Source organism: Cucurbita pepo, chromosome 12 (genome assembly GCF_057944985.1).
Source record: "Cucurbita pepo subsp. pepo isolate OVF chromosome 12, ASM5794498v1, whole genome shotgun sequence".
Lineage (NCBI taxonomy): Eukaryota > Viridiplantae > Streptophyta > Magnoliopsida > Cucurbitales > Cucurbitaceae > Cucurbita > Cucurbita pepo.
Window position 1 is genome coordinate 9,418,960 of NC_141809.1, and position 24,174 is coordinate 9,443,133.

The 24,174-nt window shown below is 36.9% G+C and overlaps 1 pseudogene; it reads left to right on the top strand.

Annotated features, from left to right (window-relative positions):
* The first annotated feature begins 883 nt into the window (after positions 1-883).
* Positions 884-23,907, top strand: LOC147789980 (exopolygalacturonase-like; annotated as a pseudogene).
* Positions 23,908-24,174: the final 267 nt, after the last annotated feature.

Genomic DNA, 24,174 nt, shown 5'->3' on the forward strand with positions numbered 1-24,174 from the left:
CGAGATATTTGTGGATGGGATTTATTCCCGATCCCCTTTAATCTCCACAAAGAATAAGTCAAATTGACCATTTGACTTTTACATAATTTATCAAATTAAACATAGTTTTTTCTAACAAACGTTGATGTGCTTGAGTGGCTAATGCGGTAGACTTGTAATCAATTGAGCTCTCTATGCGCAGGTTTGAATTCTGTTGTTGACATAGTTTTTTGAATCTTTTGGAACACCGTGATTCTTATCAAAAAGTGAAAGAGGCCAGTGGAGGATGGCTCAAGGTCTCCAACCCATACGGATATGGATACTCAATCGGTCTACGAAAGTCAGCTAAATGTCATTACAACTCCAGATAGACAAAGAATTTTTTAAAGCAGATTTTATGTCAACCACCAACTCTTCAAAAAGAAATGCCTTGTTCCAAACCTACAAAGAGGCTGAGCGAAATGAATTAAGAGCTCAGTGGTATTCTCATATGGAAGCCATCGAAGAAAATATACAATTCTTCGAATGGTTTGAAGAGAATATTTTGCCGGTATGCACCTTGACTCAGAGGAGTTGGAAGACTACCAAAAGAGGCGAGGTATATTCGAAACATCCTCCGTTGGAAGAAGTTGAATTCGACAACTACTACGGAGAAAAAGTCAAAGCTAGTCCTTTCAAAAATATTTCAGAAGGACTAGAAAAGGGTAATCCGACCCTAAAGGACATCAAAAATATCAAACATCAAAACAATTACTCATATAAGATTTTATCCACGATCGCTACTCAACTTGAGAGTATCGAGGGAAAAATCTCGAAGAAATTAGGTACTCTGCAGGAACAGGCAAGCATCTCTGTACCAAAGGTTGATGAGTCAATACCAATACTCAGACCGGCAAATCTCGAAATGGCCAAGATAGAGGCTGCAATAGCCAAGATAGAGGAAAAATTGGACAGGATACTAAATCCCGCCATAACGCCTCAAGATTCATCTGTCAATGTCGTTAACAATGACGGCGAGAACCAAGAATCCGAAGACGAGATTGCAAATGAGGTAGAAGAACCTATCTACAATCAAATTGAAAGAATCTCTAGGAGGAGTCAAAATAATACCAGTAATCAAAAAAACTGGTATCCTCAACCGTCTTTTCCGGATATCCAATTCAAAGAAAAGACACTACAAACTCAAGCTCATTACGATGGTCTAGCAATCTATGAATGGAATATCGATGGATTGTCTGACTATCTGATAATGAATGTTGTCAATGAAATGATGATGGCCGCAGGTGCGTATAAATTACAGGGCCATAAATTCGACCATCAGATAGCTCAAGTTTTAGTAACCGGATTTACCGGGTAACTCAAAGACTGGTGGGACAAATATCTCGATGAAGCAACTCGCCAACAGATATTAAACCACTATGTCGTTAGGCCAACTACTCAAATCATCAAAGAAGAAGGTCCATCAACTAGGACCGAAGTACAACATGAAAGGGTAGAGGATGCTGTCAACACCCTCATTTATACCCTCATAGAATTCTTCGTTGGCGACCCTCTGAAATATCAGGAGAGATCCGCCGAGATACTCATGAATCTGAAATGCCCTACCTTAGGAGATTTCAGGTGGTACAAAGACATGTATTTCAACAAAGTTCTTATTAGAAAAGATAGTTCGTTATTCTGGAAAGAGAATTTTGCCAATGGACTACCAAAACACTTCTCAAGGAGGATCAAAGATGGTCTTAAGACAAAGTATAATGGAACAATTCCATTGCAAACTTTGTCATACGGATCCATAGCATCCTTCATCATAGAAGAAGGACTCAGACTTTGTAATGAGTCAAAAATTCAAAACAAGCTCAATTCTTCGATATCAAACAGAAAAGAGCTTGGAAGATTTTGTGATCAATATGGATGCAAGGGGATAGAAGCTCCCTCAACCTCTAGAAGAAAGAAGGTTAAGACGCATCCAAAACCTTATAATTCATACAGGCCTAGAGAAAAGTATCAGAATAAACCCGTGCAATCCCAAAAGCCAACGTATTCAAGAAGGAAGTATACTCCTACAAAACCACATAAAGGAAAGAAAAGGCAAACTTGCTTCAAATGTCGAGAAGAAGGACATTATGCTAATAAGTGTCCGATCATAGGAAAGATCAATGAGTTGGAGATAGATCAAGAGTTGAAAAATCAGCTACTATGACTAGCTCTAACCGACTCAGAACAATCCAGCGAGGGAGAAATCCTCGAACTCCAAGAAGAATCCGATTCATATTCTAGCACAGAATACGAATCAGAACAAGAAGGAAAAAGGACGTGCGAAGGATGCATAAATGTCCTTACAAAGGATCGAGAAATTCTACTCGAAGTAGTAGAAAAAGTTCAAGATCCAGAAATTCAACAGAAAATTGCTCAACGACTTAGAGATGCCATGACAATCTCTAAGCCACCTGAAAAGGAAGAAAGAAATCCCTACAGACTCCAATCAGTTCTCCAAAGATTTGAAAAACCGAGAGAACTCAATACTCAAGATCTACAAAGAGAGATTAATAATCTCAAACAAGAAGTACAGGCGTTAAGATCTGAAACTAGGTCAGAATCTTATATGCTTCATCAATAAATTCTCAATCTTCAGAAAAGGCTGCCCGAACAAAGGGAAACGGCGCAACCGAACCTGGACGAAGAAGATTTTCAAAATTCCTTCGTTGGAGCCATCACCACTTCTGAATATAAAAAATGGTACGCTCTCGTTACCTTAAAAATTTATGATTTCAAAATCACACTAAAGGCTCTCATAGATATTGGAGTCGATCAAAATTGCATTCAAGAAGGCGTAATACCTACAAAGTATTTTGAAAAAACTATTGAGGGTCTTAGAGGTGCAAACAACAACAAACTCAAAATTAATTACAAACTATCAAATGTTCATGTTTGCAATGATGGAATTTGCTTCGTAAATTCCTTCCTTTTAGTAAAGGACTTAGGACAAGAGTTAATCTTAGGTACTCCTTTCATTACTCAATTATATCCTTTTAAAATAACTTAAAAAAGGGTTAGAATCAAGAAGAATAAATTCAGAATAAGACTGTCGAGTCTAAAATCAAAACTTTACAAACTCAAATAGAAAGGGAGATTTGTTCAACTATCCTAATGCCTTTTGGAATAGGAAGCAACACATAGTTGATCTTCCTTATGTCAAAAACTTCGAGGAGAAAAATATTCCTACGAAGGCCCGATCTATTCAAATGAATAGAGAATTACTAACATTCTGCAAAGCAGAAATCAATGATCTTTTGCAGAAGGGTCTTATTAGACCGTCAAAGAGCCCCTGGTCATGTGCGGCTTTTTACGTCAACAACCAGATAGAGAAGGAACGTGGAGTCCCGCGACTGGTAATAAACTACAAACCCTTAAATAAGGTTTTTGAATGGATTAGATATCCGATTCCAAATAAATCAGATTTAATGCAAAGAATTTCAAATGCAAAAGTATTTTCAAAATTTGATATGAAATCAGGATTTTGGCAAATCCAGATTTCAAAAAAAGACAAGTACAAAACGGCTTTCAATGTCCCTTTCGGACAATACGAATGGAACGTTATGCCATTTGGGCTAATAAATGCTCCATCCGAATTTCAAAAGATTATGAATGATATTTTCAATCATTTTCAAGACTTTTCAATTGTTTATATTGACGATGTTCTAATTTTTTCTCAAAACATCGATCAACACTTTAAGCATCTTCAAACATTTTTTACGACAGTCAAAAGAAACGGTTTAGTTGTGTCTAAAACAAAAATTAAACTTTTTCAAACAAAAATCCGTTTTCTTGGATTTGAAATTCATTTGGGTTTTAATTAAACCCATTCAAAGGTCCATTAAGTTTGCCTCAAACTTTCCGGACCAAATTACAGATAAAACCCAACTACAAAGATTTTTGAGATGTCTCAATTATGTGTTTGATTTCCTTCAAAAGATCAGACCCATTTGCAAGCCACTTTTTGAAAGGCTAAAAAAGAATCCAAAGCCTTGGACTGAAGAACACACCAAAACAGTCCAAAAAAATCAAATCCCTTGTGAAGTCAATTCCGTGTTTATCGCTGATAAACCCAAGGGCTAGTTTAATAGTGGAGACCGACGCATCTGATATTGGATATGGAGGAATCCTGAAACAGTCCCTTGACAAGAAAGAATCCATTGTTCGTTTCCATTCGGGAATATGGAATTCTACTCAAAAAAATTACTCAACAGTAAAGAAAGAAATACTTTCAATAGTACTTTGTGTACAAAAATTGCAAAGTGATTTAATTAACAAAAGCCTTGTTATCAAAACAGATTCAAGGGCATCTAAATTTGTTTTAGAAAAAGATGTCAAGAATCTTGTGTCTAAACAAATTTTTGCTAGATGGCAAGTCATTTTATCTTGCTTCGACTTCCAAATTTTGCCTATAAAAGGGGTCGAAAACCCCTTGGCAGATTACCTCTCAAGAGAGTTCTTACTCTCAAAGAAAAATTCTCCCTAACCAATCTCCTTCTCCAGTAATGACCGGAAAGAAAGTGATCGAAAAAGGGAAGAAGCCCAATGCTTATTCAAGCACACCTACTCCAATGACGTCTGATAGCTATGCAATGGATGTTGGTTTCACCTTGGTGACCAGGTTATCACTCTGACAAGGCCTTCTGCCTCTTCAACACAGCCATCTGCCATTACTCCATCGAGACCTACTGTCTCTTCCACTTCAAAGGGACCTTCTATCCCCTCAACCTACTCGGACGCGGTTGTTCCCGTTTAATTTTCTCCAGTTCCTAAAATCAGGACCTATTTTCAAAAATCTGTGTCTATACCAGAAGCTCTGGTAGAACCAGAATACGACGACCCAAAAATCGGCGAAGTCGTTAAAAAAAGCCTATCCATCGAGATTCTTTTATATCCCAGAAGATCTTCATAAAACCAGAAGGTTTTATGAATTCATTCTAGTCGACACAAAGTCCGTTGAAATTACTCATATTCCGAGTCGCGATGATCCTTCAAAAATCGCGTATGCAAAATTAAAAAATTTCAGAGTCATAAACCCGACGTATTGGAATCAAGATCCATACACGGAGAAGAAAACCTTTTGTTCCTCATTCTTACTCATACAGAGACTATTAGATGGCATGGTTCAATGTCATTTGGTATCAAAATTACGAGCACTCATGGTTTATTCAATTCTGCTCTTCATCTTATGAACGAATTTCTGAGAAAACTCAGAAAATCAAATCACCTCAAATGTTCTGCTGAAGAAGAAGAAAGTTCAAATGAGCATAGAAGGGGAGAAAATCTCACCATCTCAAATAGTGTCAATCAAGAATATCAGATTGCCAGAATCGAAGATCAACTCCAAAATTGGACTATTCCAAAGGTAGATCTTAAAACTATCTACCAAATTTCAACCTTCAATTTTACTCAAAGATCATGCATCAAATTCTCAGAGAAAAACATCTCAATTCATAGCAATAGGTAATCTCTATTGGGCCAGTGATGATATTTTAACACTCCCCCTCAGCACTAGTTCTCAATTGTCGTACCATGTTAAGCTGATAGAGAAAAATCTCATGTTTGCCCGTATTCGGCTCTTTTGTAAACAAGTCTGCCACTTGGTCATCTGTCTTGATCTGCTACATCTCAATTTCTTCCTTTAGGACCTTCTCTCTAATGAAATGGTACTGCACCTCCACATGCTTTGATCTAGCAATTTTCTGCTAGGTTAAATCGTAGATTGGTTGTCGCACTGAAGTGGTATTGGATACTCAATTTTTTGGTGCAAATCTTCCAACAAGAGTTTCAGCCATGTACTTTCCTGAACTGCTCCAGCCGCTACTCTATACTTTGCTTCTGTAGTTGACAATGATACTGTTGGTTGTCTCTTGCTACACAAAGAAATTGTTCCCGAACCAGACTTGAACACATACCCAGTGGTTGACCTCCGAGTATCGTGGTAACATGCATAGTCAGCATCACATTATCCAACTAGCTTGCAGCCTTTTTTTCTTTTGTACAAAAGACCATAGTCGATTGTAAGGAAATGATAAAACAAACATATGATACAAAAGGCACTTTACATCATGTCATAAGGTAATAATATATACATTTTCCTTGAGAAATGACATTAGAGGAGGGAAATACGGACTTACCCTAAGAAGGCATTTCGCAACTTGATCGTAGATGGTAAAATAACAATTTAAAGGGTCATTATTTTTTTAAACAAATTGAGAACGAGGAGTTTCCAAAATTTCTAATCCATTTTGGATTATAAAGAACAATAAACGGAGTTTGTCAAATAGTTATCAAATTGTTCTGTCATTTAATGAAAGAAAGTAAGAACTATTTCAAATGAACCCTATGTAGCTGATCATGATCTCTTCGTGATGGTTTGGTTTAAGTCGATGCTTATGAATGAAATAATTATGTTTGGTGTAGTATGGAAAATGTTATAAGAAAGAGAGGACCAATTCATCTTAGGATAATGTATTCATGATACTTAGATGTACGACATAGAGACTAGTAAAGAGTTAACCAATTCATCTTGGGATCATGTATAAAACTGTGATTGATAAATACGATTTGGGGAGCCAAGTGATGAGATATGATATAACACCCCAAAAAAATAAAGGAAATTAGCTCCAAAAATAACAAGCGCCACATGTAAGATCCAAAGGATTCAAGGACTTGAAATTAAGAGGATCAAGCAAGCAAGGACAAGAGTCTTAAGCAAGTCATTTCTAGAGGGTTAGAAGTAATTTTAAGAAGTTAAGGCGGTTGGACAAAGATGGGAAAGGAAAATGACTTGCTACAGACCACGACAAGGTATAAAATTCTTCTAAATTCGAGGGTTGTGGTTAATCATTTTCCATCCTACCAACTCCTACACATTCCATATGGGATCTCCAACGAGTTTCGTGAAGGAATTGGACAATGAAAAGCTCTAGAATCGGCTGTCCCGAAAAAAGACGAGAAACATGTTTTGCGGCAAACTTTGGAATCAAGCTACAAACCAAGACAAGGTATAAAATTGGCCCATACTTCTTCCTTGAAACTTCATCTAAACATTTTGTGAAGAAATTTATCCCATGAGAGGTGTATATAGAGCTAACAAAGGCAAACCATGAGGAATATGATAAGAAAAAATGGTGATCTTTCCAACGACCAATGAAAGTCAAAGGTAAAACTTGGACCAATAAAAGTCAAAGGTAGCCATATGTTGACCTTTCTACACTTTTTGATCGAATAAAAGTCAAAGGTAGCCATAAGTAAAACTTGTTCGAATCGCTTGGATTTCCACATGATTCCTAAACCAAGTGTGGATTAAGGATATATGAAAGAAAAACTCAAAGAACCATGAGTCAAAGCACTGAACCGATCAAATTGCTCGGGATTGAAGTAACATTAAAATAACAAACTAGATGAAGTTCACTGCTTATGAAATTTTAATGCTGAGCATATTATTGCATGTGGAGGTTATATATGAAATTTTGTGGTCATTGGATAAGGATAGGTGGGTAAACAAGGAAATGGTGCAAAATGACCATATTGCCCCTAAGGATGTCTACCTACGGTTCATGACCTAAAGGACCTCCAAATGCTATTAAATTCCGTGGTAGACCTTATCATGTGATGTTTGATGATGTGGAGAAGTTTGAAAGCCATTGGAACACGTTAAGTAGCAAAGCCAAGAATAAGGGGTAAAATGACCAAAATGCCCCTAGGACTACTTATTTAAATTCAAGGTCTATGTCCTCCAAATGACTTGCTACTTCTTATAAGGCCTATTCCTAAGGACAACAAGGTATGCTCAAGAGTTCAAGTTTATTAGAGCAAGCTTGGAACCTAAAGCAAGTTAGGACCAAAGAAACACCTAAAGGAAACACCTCAAGACTCAAGACCCTTCTTGAACCCTCTAAGGAATTCATTATGAATCTATGACCTTGTAGAACAACTCATGCTTGTTATTACAATGGATTCATATGTTTACGGATGCATGTTACAACTTATGCCTCAATGAATTATAAACATTGGAAACTTACAAGATTAAGAACCAAGAACAATACCATACAAGCTCTACGACTACCAAAGCAAGAAGAATGCTAGGTACCACTCAATGATAAGGGGACCAAGGTCCTAAAACTCAAAAAATCAAGAAAAAAATCATAAGACCTCCCACGGTACAACATGTTCTTGACTCAAAATACGCTGTAAGTATTCAGATTATGCCGCTTGGAATGCATGAAGTCTTGGGCATAGGTATTCATGTTGTAACATAGGGCAAGCAATGGGTGCAGGATTTCAGACTACGCTTCTTGGAACGCATGAAGCCTTGAGCGTAGGTATTCAGATTATGCTGCTTGGAACGCATGAAGCCTTGTGCATCGGTATTAAGACTGTATCATAGGGCAAGCCCTTGATGCAGAATTAGACTACATTGTTTGTTACGTAAGAAGCCTTGGATGCAGGTTTTCACACTATGTTACTTGAAAAGCATGAAGCCTTGGACATAGGTTTTTAGAGCATGTAGAAGGGCAAGCCCTGAGGTGTGGGGTTAAGACTGTGTCGCTTGGAACGCATGAAGCCTTGGACACGGGATGTCAGGTTCATATCTGATACCGTAAATCTTCGGGGCAGTGTGTTGGAGAAAGAACCAAGAACTGAACAAGAACTTAGAAAGTACCAAGGACAAGAGAAAGATCACGGACTAGAATATGGATCAAGAACCATAGCACTAAAGCCCTTAAAAGATAACCAAGGTTTTAGAATCCAAGGACCAAGATCGTCAGGAAATATCATGATAAGAACTTATTAACATATAATATTGAGAGAATATATTATAATAATTAGTTTTGAAATATGTCTTAGATATTCGTAATCAGTTAATATTTTTTCCTTTATGATTTGATTAGTAGTATATTTTATTTTAGTCTCAAGATTTAGTTGGTTTATATTTTTTCTTATATTTAGGTATTAGTCGGTAGCTTGTATCCTATTTAAACGTTGTGAATATTAATGATGATTGCACTTTCGATCCCAATTGAGTTTCTCATTCTTAACATTGTATCAAAGCCCTGATCTTGGTGTTCTTAAATATCATAATTTTCTTTATGGCAGAATAAGTTCAAATCCAGCTTCAGAATTTTGAATGTTGACATAACACATCCTTATTATAATCATCACTCTGATGAGCTAGGATATTCACTTGTTCCAATCAAATTAAATGGAACAAATTACCAATCCTTGTGTAAATCAGTTATGCATGCTCTTATTGCCAAAAAGAAAATTGGCTTCATTGATGGCACTATTGGAGAACCGTCTCAAGATGCAAATTCAACCGAATTTGAACTCTAGAATCAGTGCAACAATAGGATAATATCTTGGTTAACTCATTCATTTGAAGTAGATATCGCTGATGGAATTATTCACGCCAAGACAGCTCATCAAGTGTGGGTTGATCTTCACGATCAATTCTCACAAAAGAATGCTCCAGCAATTTTTCAGATACAAAAGTCGATGGCAATGATGTCACAGGGAACCATGGCACTCTCAGCATATTTCACCAAGGTCAAAGCACTCTGGGATGAATTGGAAGCGTACCGCATGTTGAACACAACTCTCTGTGGGAAACACTCGCACTCTTTATTAAGACCAATCGAGAAGAGAATACAAGACACTTTGTAGAATACTAATACTTTATTATGCTTGGGATTTCTTGGGATGAAAAACTAGGTAGGGTCGAGGGGTATTTGTACTATACCCTACGCAATCTACACCTAACAAATGTAAATCTTTTTCCTAAAATATCGAGATCTCTTTCCTAAAATATCTAGTATCTTTCCTAAAATCTCTACTAAAATAAATATACAATGGGCTCGTACAATTATTGGGTTTGACTCTATTGAGCCAGTGATGATATTTTAACACTCCCCCTCGGCACTAGTCCTCAATCATCGTACCATGTTAAGCTGACAGAGAAAAATCTCATGTTTGCCCGTATTCGGCTCTTTTGTAAACAAGTCTGCCACTTGGTCATTTGTCTTGATCTGCTACATCTCGATTTCTTCCTTTAGGACCTTCTCTCTAATGAAATGGTACTGCACCTCCACATGCTTTGATCTAGCAATTTTCTGCTAGGCGAATTGTAGATTGGTTGTCGCAATGAAGTGATATTGGATACTCAATTTTTTGTTGCAAATCTTCCATCAAGAGTTTCAGCCATGTACTTTCCTGAACTGCTCCAGCCGCTACTTTATACTTTGCTTATGTAGTTGATAATGATACTGTTGGTTGTCTCTTGCTACACCAAGAAATTGTTCCCGAACCAAACTTGAACGCATACCTAGTTGTTGACCTCTGAGTATCGTGGTCTCATGCATAGTCAGCATCCCATTATCCAACTAGCTTGCAGTCTTTGTTTCTTTTGTACAAAAGACCATAGTCGATTGTACCTTTTGATGGTGTTAATATAACACATGCGGAAGCAATTTGGATCTTAGGCACTTTTAGAACATCAATTATAGTAAATAACTAGCATGTTCATAAGTATTAAAACTTAATGAGTTTGAATACTAATCTTTTGTAATTCAAACTCCTTTTTCCTCACGAACCGGTTTCGAACCACCACTAGTGTCTTCTCCACTATCCTCCTACCTTAGAACGGAATTGTGGAATTTGGTGAGTGACAAAACTTGGGAGGGATTTTGTATATATGAAGAGAGTGTTTGTGAGAGGTTTTTCTCAAGGTTTTTCACAAAGAAGAAGAAGACCTTCCATGTACCATGATCACTCTATTTAAAGAGTCATGTTTGAATGTTCATGTAAATTTGAGATCACCAAATTTTGACACTCAAAATTCCACTCAAACTTGTGGGGTTTATTTGGCAAGCATGCAAGTTTGGTTAAACCAAATTTTGACACCTCAAAATTCCACTAACATGAATTTTTCCATTAAATGAAGTCAACATTTTGACATTCTTCATTTTAATTCAACAATTAATTTGAATAATTAATTTCAAATTAAAGTAACATTAAATGATTAATTAAACTATTTAATTAATATTTAATATTAATTCAAATGTCAATCCCAATCAATTCCGACACTTAATTGAATAAGATATTTAAATCTTATTTAAATATCTCAGATTCTCTCTTTTTGTTTAATTCGTAAATAAAACAAAAATGCGGTTAAATATATCGTATATATGTAGCGCATATTTCCTAATTTGAATTCGAACACTTCGAACTCACTCGTTACACTGTTCTATGGTTTAGTCCGATATGAGCTAGCAGAGGGACCTAATGGACCTATTGATCATGGGCTCCAACGATCCAAGATTAACCGGTTAAACTCATTAACCTGGTTAACCAATATTTGTTAACTACTAGAACACTCCACTATAGCCTAGTAGTTCTCGTCACACTGTTCTATGGTTTAGTCCGATATGAGCTAGCAGAGGGACCTAATGGACCTATTGATCATGGGCTCCAACGATCCAAGATTAACCGGTTAAACTCATTAACCTGGTTAACCAACATTTGTTAACTACTAGGACACTCCACTATAGCCTAGTAGTTGCACTCCCTATATTTCTGTCCATTTGATATAACCATGATTTGTAAGTCGATCCTTCACAGGTTGTTCGTAACTAGAGCTGGGTCAATTTACCATTTTACCCCTGAAGTTACTTCTTGTTCCTTATGTCTCACTGATTCTCTAATGAACAATTGGTTTGTGGTCCAACCAGTAAACCGAATCCCTCTCAGGCCAATGAGAGGGTGGGGCCCCTTGTTCAAGACTTGAAGTCAGTGCTTAAGGGAACTGCTAGGAATCACGACTCTACCCAATGGTATGATATTGTCCACTTTGAGCATAAGCTCTCACGGCTTTGCTTTGGGCTTCCCCAAAAGCCCTCATCCCAATGGAGATAGTATTCCTCAATTATAAACCCATGATCTTCCACTAAATTAACCAATGTGGGACTCAATCCCAATAATCCTCTACAATCCTCCCCTCGAACAAAGTACACTATAAGCCTCTCCAGAGGCTTATAGAGCTCTCGAATAACCTCCCCTTAATCGAGGCCCGACTCCATTCTCTGGAGCCCTCGAACAAAGTACACCATTTGTTCGACACTTTAGTCACATTTGACTACACTTTCGAGGCTCACAATTCTTTGTTCGATATTTGAGGATTCTATTGACATGGTTATGTTTAGGGCATGACTCTGATACCATGTGTTAGGATCGCACAACAACGCACACGCTCGATCTAGATGAACACAAAGAACAGGATAGAGAAAAGTGCAAGGAGAACTCTGGCTAAAAGAATTTTTCTATTGATGACTTTACGTATGTACAGTAAGAGAGAATTACAGAGAATAGAAAGTACATTTTCAAAGCTCTACCGGACGGGATATATATATAGTTCAATTTACTATATATAGCTTTACCAGATTTAATCATCTATTATATATAGCTATTTACCATATATAGCTTTACCGGATATAGCCGTTTACCAAGCTATAAATACAGGGAGCAGACTCCATAACCTAACAGGAACTACCTCTCTTCTATCCCTAAAAGTGGGTAGGAGTGAATTCCATCTTGCACCCCACGTCCCCAGCCATTCACCCAGTCTTACCCCTGAAATGGGAGGCCTATTGAGTCGGCAAACTAGAGCCACTCTCACCCATGCAAATCTAAGGATAATTCCGAATAAACAGGAGTTCATGGTTAGCTCAGGATTAAAACCGAGTTACCTAGGTTATTGAATGAAAAGAAAATCCGTCTCAACAGTAAACGACATTATAATGTGAGAGTGGTTTTCTTCATGGCCTGATCTTATGCAATACTCATTGCATAAGATGCCCCCACTCACATGTCTCCACATGTACAATTTAGTGATCACATTGTTTATATCATATACAAAAGTGGGCCGAATCCATAGTGTCCCCAGAATAAAGTACTCAGCCTTATCCTTATACTATAGATCATTTTGACTATATATTTGAACTTGATCCACTCTTATGTCTCGACATATAGTTCAAGTAATCATACTATAGCTAGAGTGTTCTTAGTTTATTGGATTTAGATTAATGATCGTAACGTTCACTTTATTCACTAACAATCTTTACTGAATAAACAACAATAATAACTTTATTGAAAATAGAATATGTTTTTGTTTACAAACTATGAGTTTTAGGATATAAAACCCAACACCTTTGACATATCTCAAGATCCGTTGAGCTGCATCCAAATGAGGCTTCTTTGGACTTTGCATGTAACGACTCATAACCCCAACTGCAGAAGAAATATCAGACCGAGTTAAAGTTAGATGCACTCTACATAGAACACCATTTTAACTGCTGTTTATCTTATAAATAGAACACCATCACTATTGTTATCTAACAAGACACCCGTTGAAGCACTCTACAAACGACCACCTACATTTCACCATCTTAAAGTTTTTGGCTGTAAGTGTTATACAACTGTAGTACACACTCTAAGCAAATATTTGAACCTCGTGCAATTCCTTCTGTTTTTGTAGGATATCCTTGTGGTCACAAAGGTTATAAATTGTATGACATGAAATCTAAATTTTTTTTATTGGTCGTGATGTTAAATTTTGTGACAATGATTTTCCTTTTTCATCAGCTTCACAAACTTTGACATTAGCTCCTTGAACTCCCATTTTACCACTTCACGATTCATCCTACTCAAACATCCATTCTAGTCCTCTCTATTCCTTCACCTACTACTTCGTCGTCTCCTCCGCCTTCTATTCCTTCTCTAGATTCACCCACTAATTATAATCTTATCCCACTTGATACATCAGTTCCACTCCGACGTTTTACTCGTACAAAACAGCCTCCAACTTGTTATAATGATAATGAGATGTCTTCTGGAGACAATCATTTAACCTCTAGCTCAAGTCCCAACACTGGCACCAGGTATCCCGTTCATGATTACTTTTCATTCTCTCGTTTTTCTCCTACTCAACGTGGTTTTCTAGCTCTTATTACAGCCCAGACAGAACCTAAAACCTATGATGAGGCAGTTGGCGATCCATTATGGCAGCAGGCTATGAATGATAAAATTGCAGCCTTGGAACGTAATCATACTCGGTCTCAAAGAAATTCAACATCTCAAGACTAGTTTACTCGAGAAATTCCTTATCAAAGATTTAGGGAATTTGAAATATTTTCTAAGCATTGAATTTTCTAGGTCTAGAAAATAAATTTTTATCTCCCAAAGGAAGTAGGCTCTAGACATCTTTCAAGACACAGGTCTATCAGGAGCACGTCCAGAAAGATTTCCTATGGAGCAAAATATGAAACTTTCTTTAACAGAAGAGGAGAAGTTGAATGATCCAAGTAAATACAGACGATTGATTGGCAGATTAACATATTTATCCGTTGCTAGACCTGACATAGTGTATTCAGTTCGTGTGCTTAGTCAATTTATGCATGAACCAAGAAAACCACACTGGGAGGCAGCTCTTCGAGTTCTGAGATACATCAAAGGTACTCCTGGTCAAGAACTTGTACTACCATCTGAAAACAACTTAAGATTACAAGCATATTGCAATTCAGACTGGGGCGGTTGTCGAACTTCCAGACGATCAATTTCTGGGTTCTGCATTTTCCTTGGAAATTCAATTATTCCTTGAAAGTCTAAAAAACAAACCAATGTGTCCAGATCATCAGCAGAAGCCAAGTGTCGAGTGATGGCAAATACTTGTTTAGAGTTAACTTGGTTAAGATACGTTCTTCAAGACTTGAAAGTTGTACTGTCCGAACCAGCATTATTGTATTGTGATAATCAAGCAGCATTGCACATAGCAGCCAATCAAGTTTTTCATGAACGTACGAAACACATAGAAATTGATTGTCATATAGTTCGAGAAAAATTACAAGCTGGAATCATGAAACCATGTTACGTTTCGACTAAAATGCAATTTGTAGATATTTTCACTAATACTTTGGGAAGATGTCAGTTCGATTTTTTTGAAAGACAAGTTCGGTGTGATTGACAAACACTCTCCAACTTGAGGGTCACTGCTTCTCTTGTCGCAACGTGAGGGTCACAACCTACTCTCTTCATAGTTAGGTTGTGACATTCTCCCCCACTTAAACTAGTCATCGTCCTCGATGACATACTTGGGTGTGTTAGGTTATGGAGCCTGATGCTTATTTATTGCTTTATCAACGGTTATATCCTGTAAATTTATATTTGGTAAAGTTATATCCGGTAAAGCTATATATGGTAAATAGCTATATATAGTAGATGGTTAAATCAGGTAAAGTTATATATAGTAAATAGCTATATATAGTAGATGGTTAAATCTGGTAAAACTATATATAGTAAATTGAACTATATATATATCCCGTCCGGTAGAGCTTTGAGATGTACTTTCTATTCTCTGTAATTCTCTCTTACTGTACATACGTGAAGTCATCAATAAAAAAAATATCATTTTAGCCAGACTTCTCCTTGCACTTTTCTCTATCCCATTCTTTGTGTTCATCTAGATCGAGCGTGTGCGTTGTTGTGTGATCCTAACAACTGGTATCATAGCTAGGCGAAATTCACCACGATCTATGAAGATGGAAAGTTCAAAGATTGGAATTGAGAAGTTCGATGGATCCGATTTTGGTTTCTTGAAGATGCAGATTGAAGATTATCTGTACTAGAAAGATCTTCACGAACCTCTGTTGGGGGTGAAGCCGGATACCATGACCACGGAATAGTGGAAGCTCAAGGATCAACAAGCCTTAGGGATGATCCGGTTGACGCTATCCAGAAACGTGGCGTTCAACATTATCAAGGAGAAGACAACGTTAGATCTGATGAAGGCGCTGTCGAATATGTACGAAAAATCGTCGGCTATGAACAAGGTGTATTTGATGCATAGATTGTTCAATCTACATATGTCTGAAGGTGGACGTGTTGCTGATCCTATAAATGAATTCAATATGATCATAAGTCAACTGAGTTCGGTGGAATTAATTTCGAAGATGAAATTAAAGCGTTGATTTTGATGTCATTCTTACCCGAGTCATTGGATACTATTGTTGCTGCAATTAGCAGTCCCAAGGATCAGATAAACTGAAGTTTTGTGAAATTCGAGATGTAGTTCTCAGCGAAAGTATTCGCAAACGAGAAACTGGAGATTCATCAGGCAATGCTCTCAGTGTTGATCAAAGGGGAAGAAGTAAACCGAAAGGCTCAAACAAAGGGCGAATAAAATCAAAGAACCGAGAAAATTTTCAAATAGACCATACGTAACGTAACGTGTTGGAATTGTGGAGAAAAAGATCACTTTCGGACAGGTTGTACAAGACCAAAGAGGAAGTAGAATCACAAATCTGGAGATGATGATGATTCTATAAATTTAGCAGAAGACATTGGGGATGCTCTAATCCTCAGCACGGACAATTCGATTGAATCCTGGATTTTGGATTCAGGTGCATCTTTTCATTCGTCTCAAAATAAAGAGTTGTTCCGGAATTTCAATTCTGGAAATTTCGAGAAGGTGTATCTTGCCGACAACAAAGATTTGGAGATTAAAGGAAAAGGAGATGTCTGCATAAAAACTCCGGCAGGAACTCAGTGGACATTAAAGGATGTCAGATATATTCCTGCTCTCAAAAGAAACCTGATCTTTATTGGTCAGTTGGATAGCACAGGTTATGCAATAAAGTTATGGAAGGATTCGTGGAAGATTATGAAGGGTGCTACGGTGGTAGCACGTGGCTCAAAATCTGGAACCATATACACCACTGCAGGGTGTATGAACATAGCTGTTGTTGCTGAGAGTGCTTCAAATTCAAGTCTACGGCACAATAGACTTGAACCTATGAGAGCGAAAGGAATGAAGAGGTTGGCTGCGAAAAAAGTTTTAGAAGGTCTGAAATCTGTTGATGTGGGTCGTTGTGAGAACTACGTTATGAGCAAGCAGAAACGAGGTAGCTTCACAAGGACCGCCGGAGAATTGAAGAAAGTGCGGTTGGAAATGGAACCAGATGTGGAGCAAGGTTCCAAGACTACGAAACAAGTGGGAGTTGAGCTTGAGTTGCAGGGAAACTCACCTAGTGATGTTGTAGCAGATACTCAAGAAACTCCTGAGACTACTGCTGAGGAACCAGATGTGGAGCAAGGTTCCAAGACAACAAAGCAAGTGGGAGTTGAGGTTGAGTTGCGGAGAAAATCACCAAGTGATCTTGTACCAGATACTCAACAAACTCTTGAGGTTGTTGCGGAGGAATTAGCAGTGGAGCAAGTGACACCTGAACTGGTGTTGAGAAGATCATCCTGTACTATCAGAGTACCAGATATGCATGTACCTTCATTACACTATCTGTTGCTGATGAAAGGGAACCACAACCCTTTGATGAGGCCCTACACTTGGAGGATACAACCAAGTGGGAGCAAGCCATGGATGATGAGACGTCTAGGCTTCAAAAATGTGTTGTACTGAGGCTGAGTACGTGGCAATAGTTGAAGCTGGAAAGAAGACGATATGGATGACTGACTATCTAGAAGAATGGGGAAGAAGTAGCACGAAGATATTCTTTACAAAGATAGTCAGAGTGTCAAACATTTGGTGAAGGAACCCGGTCTATCATTTCAAGAGAAAACACAGAAGACGATACCATTTCACTTGCAGGTTAGTGAAAGATGGTGATGTGTTTGGAGAAGATAGAGGGTGCAAAGAATCCAGCAAACATGTCGACAAAATGTGTAAGATGTTGGAATATTGAGGTTGTGCAAAGCCCCAATTGATATGGTGCCATGAAGACCATGAAGATGTTCATGGTTGTTTGAGAATGAAATTCTTGGTTGACTATATTAGTCTCCAAGTGGGAGAATTGTTAGGTTATGAAGCTTGATGCTTATTTATAGCTTGGTCAACGGTTATATCGGGTAAATTTATATTTGATAAAGCTATATATGGTAAATAGCTATATATAGTAGATGGTTAAATTGGGTAAAGTTATATATAGTAAATAGCTATATATAGTAGATGGTTAAATCTGGTAAAGCTATATATAGTAAATTGAACTATATATATATATCCGGTCCGGTAGAGCTTTGAGATGTACTTTCTATTCTCTGTTATTCTCTCTTACTGTACATACGTGAAGATATCAATTTAAAAAAAAATCCTTTTAGACAGACTTCTCCTTGCACTTTTCTCTATCCCATTCTTTGTGTTCATCTAGATCGAGCGTGTGCGTTGTTGTGCGATCCTAACAGGGTGCACAAACATTGTTGGGTTTTGACATTCTCTCCCACTTAAACTAGTCATTGTCACGGTGAGACATTTTTTAAACCCAAAATAATAAGTCCAACCCAACCCAACCCATCCCCATCTATCCGTAATTTTTTTGGATTGAATTGATTCGGATTATTTATTCAAAAGTAAAATGTTAGTCGGTAGAACATCTATTAATTCATTTTGATATGATTTACAACTAAATTTGAATATATATTTTAAAAAATTACCTTCTAAATAGTTTTTAAAAAAAAATAATTGTAAAAAATAGTTAGATAATAAATTATTAAAATAATGATTATAAAATTAAATAAAAATAATATAAATGAAATGTGGGATCAATATATTTGAAAAAGTATATATTTGATGCCAAAATATTTGATATTTGAATTGAGAATTGGAGGGAGTGTGATGGGTGCAGCAATGGCGTACACAAATGATTAAAATGTCATATTTCTAAAACTTTTAGGTTGAAAATATTCTCTAACCAATGTAGTCATAAATACGAATGTTTGTGGCCGCAAAGCTAGTACTTCGTTGGGTTTGGCCAATGCCCAGTAGGCTACTTGCTGAGTCTTGTACTCCTTCCTTATTTTGCATTTTTTTTCAGGTAATAAGGAGCTAATCGAGATTGGGAGCAGACTCTAGAGCAGGTGTCATAGACAAGCCTCACCCGTCGTCTTCAACCCATTTGTTTAGACTAGTTTACTCGAGAAATTCCTTATCAATGATATAGGGAATTTGAAATATATTATAGGCATTGAATTTTCTAAGTCTAGAAAAAAAAAAACTCTCAAAGGAAGAATGCTTTAGACATTTTTCAAGACACGGGTCTTACCGGAGCACATCCATGAAGATTTCCTATGGAGCATAATCTGAAATTTTCTTTAACAGAAGGGGAGAAGTTGAATGATCCAAGTAAATACAGACGGTTAATTGGCAGATTAATACATTTATCCGTTACTAGGCCTGACATAGTGTATTCAGTTCGTGTGCTTAGTCAATTTATGCATGAACCAAGAAAACCACATTGGAAGGCAGCTCTTCGAGTTCTGAGATACATCAAAGGTATTCCTGGTCAAGGACTTGTACTACCATCTGAAAAAAAACTTAAGATTAAAAGCATATTGCGATTCAGACTGAGGCGGTTGTCGAACTTTCAGACGATCAATTTCTAGGTTCTGCATTTTTCTTGGAGATTCAATTATTCCTTAGAAGTCTAAAAAACAAACCAATGTGTCCAGATCATCAGCAGAAGCCGAGTGTCGAGTGATGGCAATTACTTGTTTAGAGTTAACTTGGTTAAGATACATTCTTCAAGACTTTAAAGTTTCACTGTCCGAACCAGCATTATTGTATTGTGATAATCAAGCAGCATTACACATTGCAGCCAATCTAGTTTTTCATGAATGTACGAAACACATAGAAATAGATTGTCATATAGTTCGAGAAAAATTACAAGCTGGAATCATCAAACCATGTTATGTTTCGACTAAAATGCAATTGGCAGATATTTTCACTAAAAATTTGGGAAAACGTCAGTTCGATTTTTTGAAAGACAAGTTCGGTGTGATTGACAGACACTCTCCAACTTGAGGGTCACCGCTTATGTTGTCGCAACGTGAGGGTCACAACCTACTCTCTTCATAGTTAGGTTGTGACATTCTCCCCCACTTAAACTAGTCATCGTCCTCGATGACATACTTGGGTGCACAAACATTGTTGGGTTGTGACATTCTCTCCCACTTAAACTAGTCATTGTCATGGTCAGACATTTTTTAAGCCCAAAATAATAAGTCTAACCCAACCCAACCCATCCCCATCTATAATTTTTTTGGATTGGATTGATTCGGATTATTTATTCAAAAGTAAAATGCTAGTAGCTAGAACATCTATTTATTTATTTTGATATAATTTACAACTAAATTTGAATATATATTTAAAAGAAAATTACCTTGTAAATAGTTTTTTAAAAAAGAATTATTCTAAAAAATGAATAAATTATTAAAATAATGATTATAAAATTAAATAAAAATAATATAAATGAAAGGTGGGTTCAATATATTTCAAAAAATATATATTTGATGCCAAAATAATTGATATTTGAATTGAGAACGGGAGGAAGTGTGATGGGTGCAGCAATGGCGCTACACAATTGATTAAAATGAGTATAATTTGAACTGATCTTAAGAGACGGAGGTTGATGAAATAGCTTGAGTGAATGGCGACAAAATCGAGAAAGTGGGTCCCAAAATTCAAAGATTTGAAATTTGATGTGATCTCTAGTCTCCAGATCAGCCGTCTATAGCAGAATCATACGTCAAAGTCAAACCCAAACAAATTTCAGATTCCACCACCATGCGTACATTCACATGGATCTACCAGATGCGCTCGTCTACGTGCTCTTTAGGTCTTATTATGGGCTAGTGCCCGCATACATGGTTGAAAGTCATAGAGAAAGGAGCCCGCATAATATCATAACGTGCATAATATCATAGTCTATGTGCCCGTACTAATCATAACAGGAAAATGTCTCGACGCATGTGACATACAAAATGCACGAAGTCTCGTAGTTTCAAATCATGAAATATACTTAGGGTGCAAATCATACTCTTATTCTTTACTTGACATAACGTTCCTATGAGACATGCATAAGTATATTGGACAAATCTACGTTGCGTGACATGTGGAGGTTCATGCATCATTCAACATTGATATCTTAACGCAATTTCACAACATAACATAATTATATCATAGTATATAACTCATATCATAACATAAGTCGTTAGATAACATATCACACATCAAACATCCTAACATCAGAAAATATGACATGTACAACATACCACTAGTAGGCAAGACCAAGGGAAAGGGAAAATTGTCAAGATGGTACAACCCGGTTTTTGCGAGTTCGTCTTTGGCCTTGTTCTTGATTCTTATCCTTGGTTCTTGTTTTTGTTATTGTTCTTGTTCTTCTTCTCATTCTCGTTTAGTTCCCTCAAACACCCCCTAGGATTTACGGTACAAGGCATGAATCTAACAACTTGTGTCTAAGACTTCATGTGTTCCATACGACATAGTTTGAACCTACGTCTAAGGTTTCATGCGTTACAAGCGATGTAGTTTGAACCTGCATCCAAAGCTCCATGTGTTTCTTGTTATACAATCAGAAACCTACACCCTAGGGTTATTATGTTTCAAGAAGTATAGTATGAAACATGTGCCCAAGGCTTCATGAGCGATGCAGTTTGAAAATCTATGCCAAAAATTTCATACATTTCAAGCGACATAGTCTCATAATCTATGCTCAAGGCTTCATACATTTCAAACGACGTAATCTAAACATGCATCCATGGCTTTTTACATTCAAAGCAATATAGTCTGAAAAACCAACATCCAAGGCTTATTATGTTTCGACTGATGTAGTCTGAGTCATGATTATGTTGTATTGTGGAACGTCTAGGGGTTCTTGGATTCTAAGTTTGAGGACCTTGGTTCTTCATTCATGGTACGTCAAGTTACGATGGGTTGCATAAATTTTTTGGACCAATCCAAAAGTTTGGGTTTGTTAGACCCAATCCAACCCATTAATTTTCACAACCCAACCGGGTTGGGTTGTTAAAACATATATATATATTTTTTATTCATCTAAATTTATAATTGTTCGAAATAATCTTAGATAAAAGATATTAAAAGTTCACAAACAAACACAAATCCATGTATGGTCATTAAAAAAATAAAATTTTCATCAACAATAAGTGAGAATAGTAATGTCCTAAACATAGTTCAACATTATCAAAGAACTCTGCATTTTCTGAACAATTAATTAGGGAGGAAGGTGGATCCATAACTTCTTTTAGTTTCATCCCAACTTGATTCCTAAGTTTCAATTTGTATTAGACACATAAAAAGTTCCAAATCTAAAACGAAATATCATTGTCTCTCACGGGTTCTCAAAGAATATACATAAAAAATAAAAGAAAGCAAAGGCAGCATGAGTACAATCCAATCGAGTTTCTTGGCTGCTACAATTTTGATGTTACTACTGTTATCTTTTACTGTCGATGCTCAATCTAGTGCCGATATTGTTTTTCCTTTGAAAAGATATGGTAACATAGTGTCTGGTACTGACATCACGAAGGTAAATATACAATATGAACATCAATATTATCACTAGTTGAGTTGAGCAGTTGTTTGCTATAACTTTTGTTACTTGTGAAATGTAGGCTTTAGCAAATGCATGGAAGGATGCATGCGCGTCGAACCGTTCTAGTGCAATTTTTATTCCGAGAGGGATATTTAAAGGACCTTGTAATAGCCCAATTGACTTTCAACTTGGAGGAACATTGCACGCACCAAAAAGTGTTCAGGGAGATAATTGGATCACTTTTGCCGGTGTTGATAGATTGACATTGAAGGAGTTTTTGATGGCCAAGGAAAGGCAGCTTGGAAAAGGAATGATTGCCACAAAGCATAAATTGTGCCCAAACTCCCTGTTGTAAGTAATATGCCTTTAGCTTTCCTTCTCAATCTCATGCATCTTGTTGTTTTTGAAAGGGCCTCTTACATGTCTTCTCTAATGTTCTGACATTTATAATTTGGTAAGTGTTCTTCTTTTTCTTAGGGATAATCTTTAAACAATCAAGTGAAAAAGTGAAACTTTTTTGAGTTTTCAATTTCATTGGGTTCTGTCAAAATTTTTAGCTTCATTACCGAGCCTCACAAAATATTATTTGATTATACAAAATGTTTAGAGTTTGAGGTTCAACTTCATCACCAATTCAGTCGTTAAGGGAATAACATCACTTGATAGCAAGAACTTCCATATCAACGTCCTCGGCTGCAACAACCTCACGTTCCATAATATCAATATAGTTGCACCAGCAAATAGTCCCAACACTGAAGGAATACACATCGGTCGATCAAATAAGATCACAATCACAAAGTCCAAAATTGCAACTGGAGATGATTGCATTTCTCTTGGAGATGGAAGCAAACTAATTGAAGTCACCAACGTGACATGCGGGCCAGGACATGGAATAAGCATCGGAAGTCTTGGAAGATACACCAACGAAGAACCTATTGAAGGTGTCACCGTAAAGTACTGCACGTTAGTTAACACCACTAATGGTGTCAGGATCAAAACGTGAGCAGCTTCTGCTGCTAGCGGCACCGCCACCAATATGCACTTTTTGGACATTATAATGGTCAATGTTAGCAACCCTATTCTAATAGACCAAGAGTATTGGCCATGGAATCCTGCCGCATTCTCAAACCTTTTGATTCATTTTTTCATTATAACTTCACAAATAAACCATTTGTTGTCTCATTTTAATTTTCAGATTCCTTAAAAAATTAAGATTAGTACAGTGAGCTTCAAGAACATTAGAGGAAGTTCTGCAACTCCACTGGCAATCAAACTTATTTGCAACCGTCACTTACCATGTGACAATGTAAAAGTAAGCAACATTGACCTCACTTACAATGGAATAAAAGGTCCAATTTTCTCCCAATGGGCGAATGTGAAACCCATCATTTCAGGAAGACAGAGCCCCAAGATATGCTCCTCTCCTTATGTTGTGGATGAATTGTTCATTGCCATAGAACTTCAAAATAATAGACAACCTTAATTAAAAAAAGAAGATCACCTCTGTCCATTTGACTCTCATTCTTTTGAGTTTCTTTTGTTGTACTTTTCGAAATAAATAAGATGGTCGAATGTTTGAAGGAGACTTTGTGTCGCGAACAACCTAATGTTTTTAGTACCTCGACCTTATACAATAAAATGGTTTCAGTCTTGTTTTAGATTTGGATTGGAAATAAGACACGGTAACTGTAACAACCAATATTAAAAAATTACTAATCCATTACTCAAGAAAAGAATATTTAACGAACAA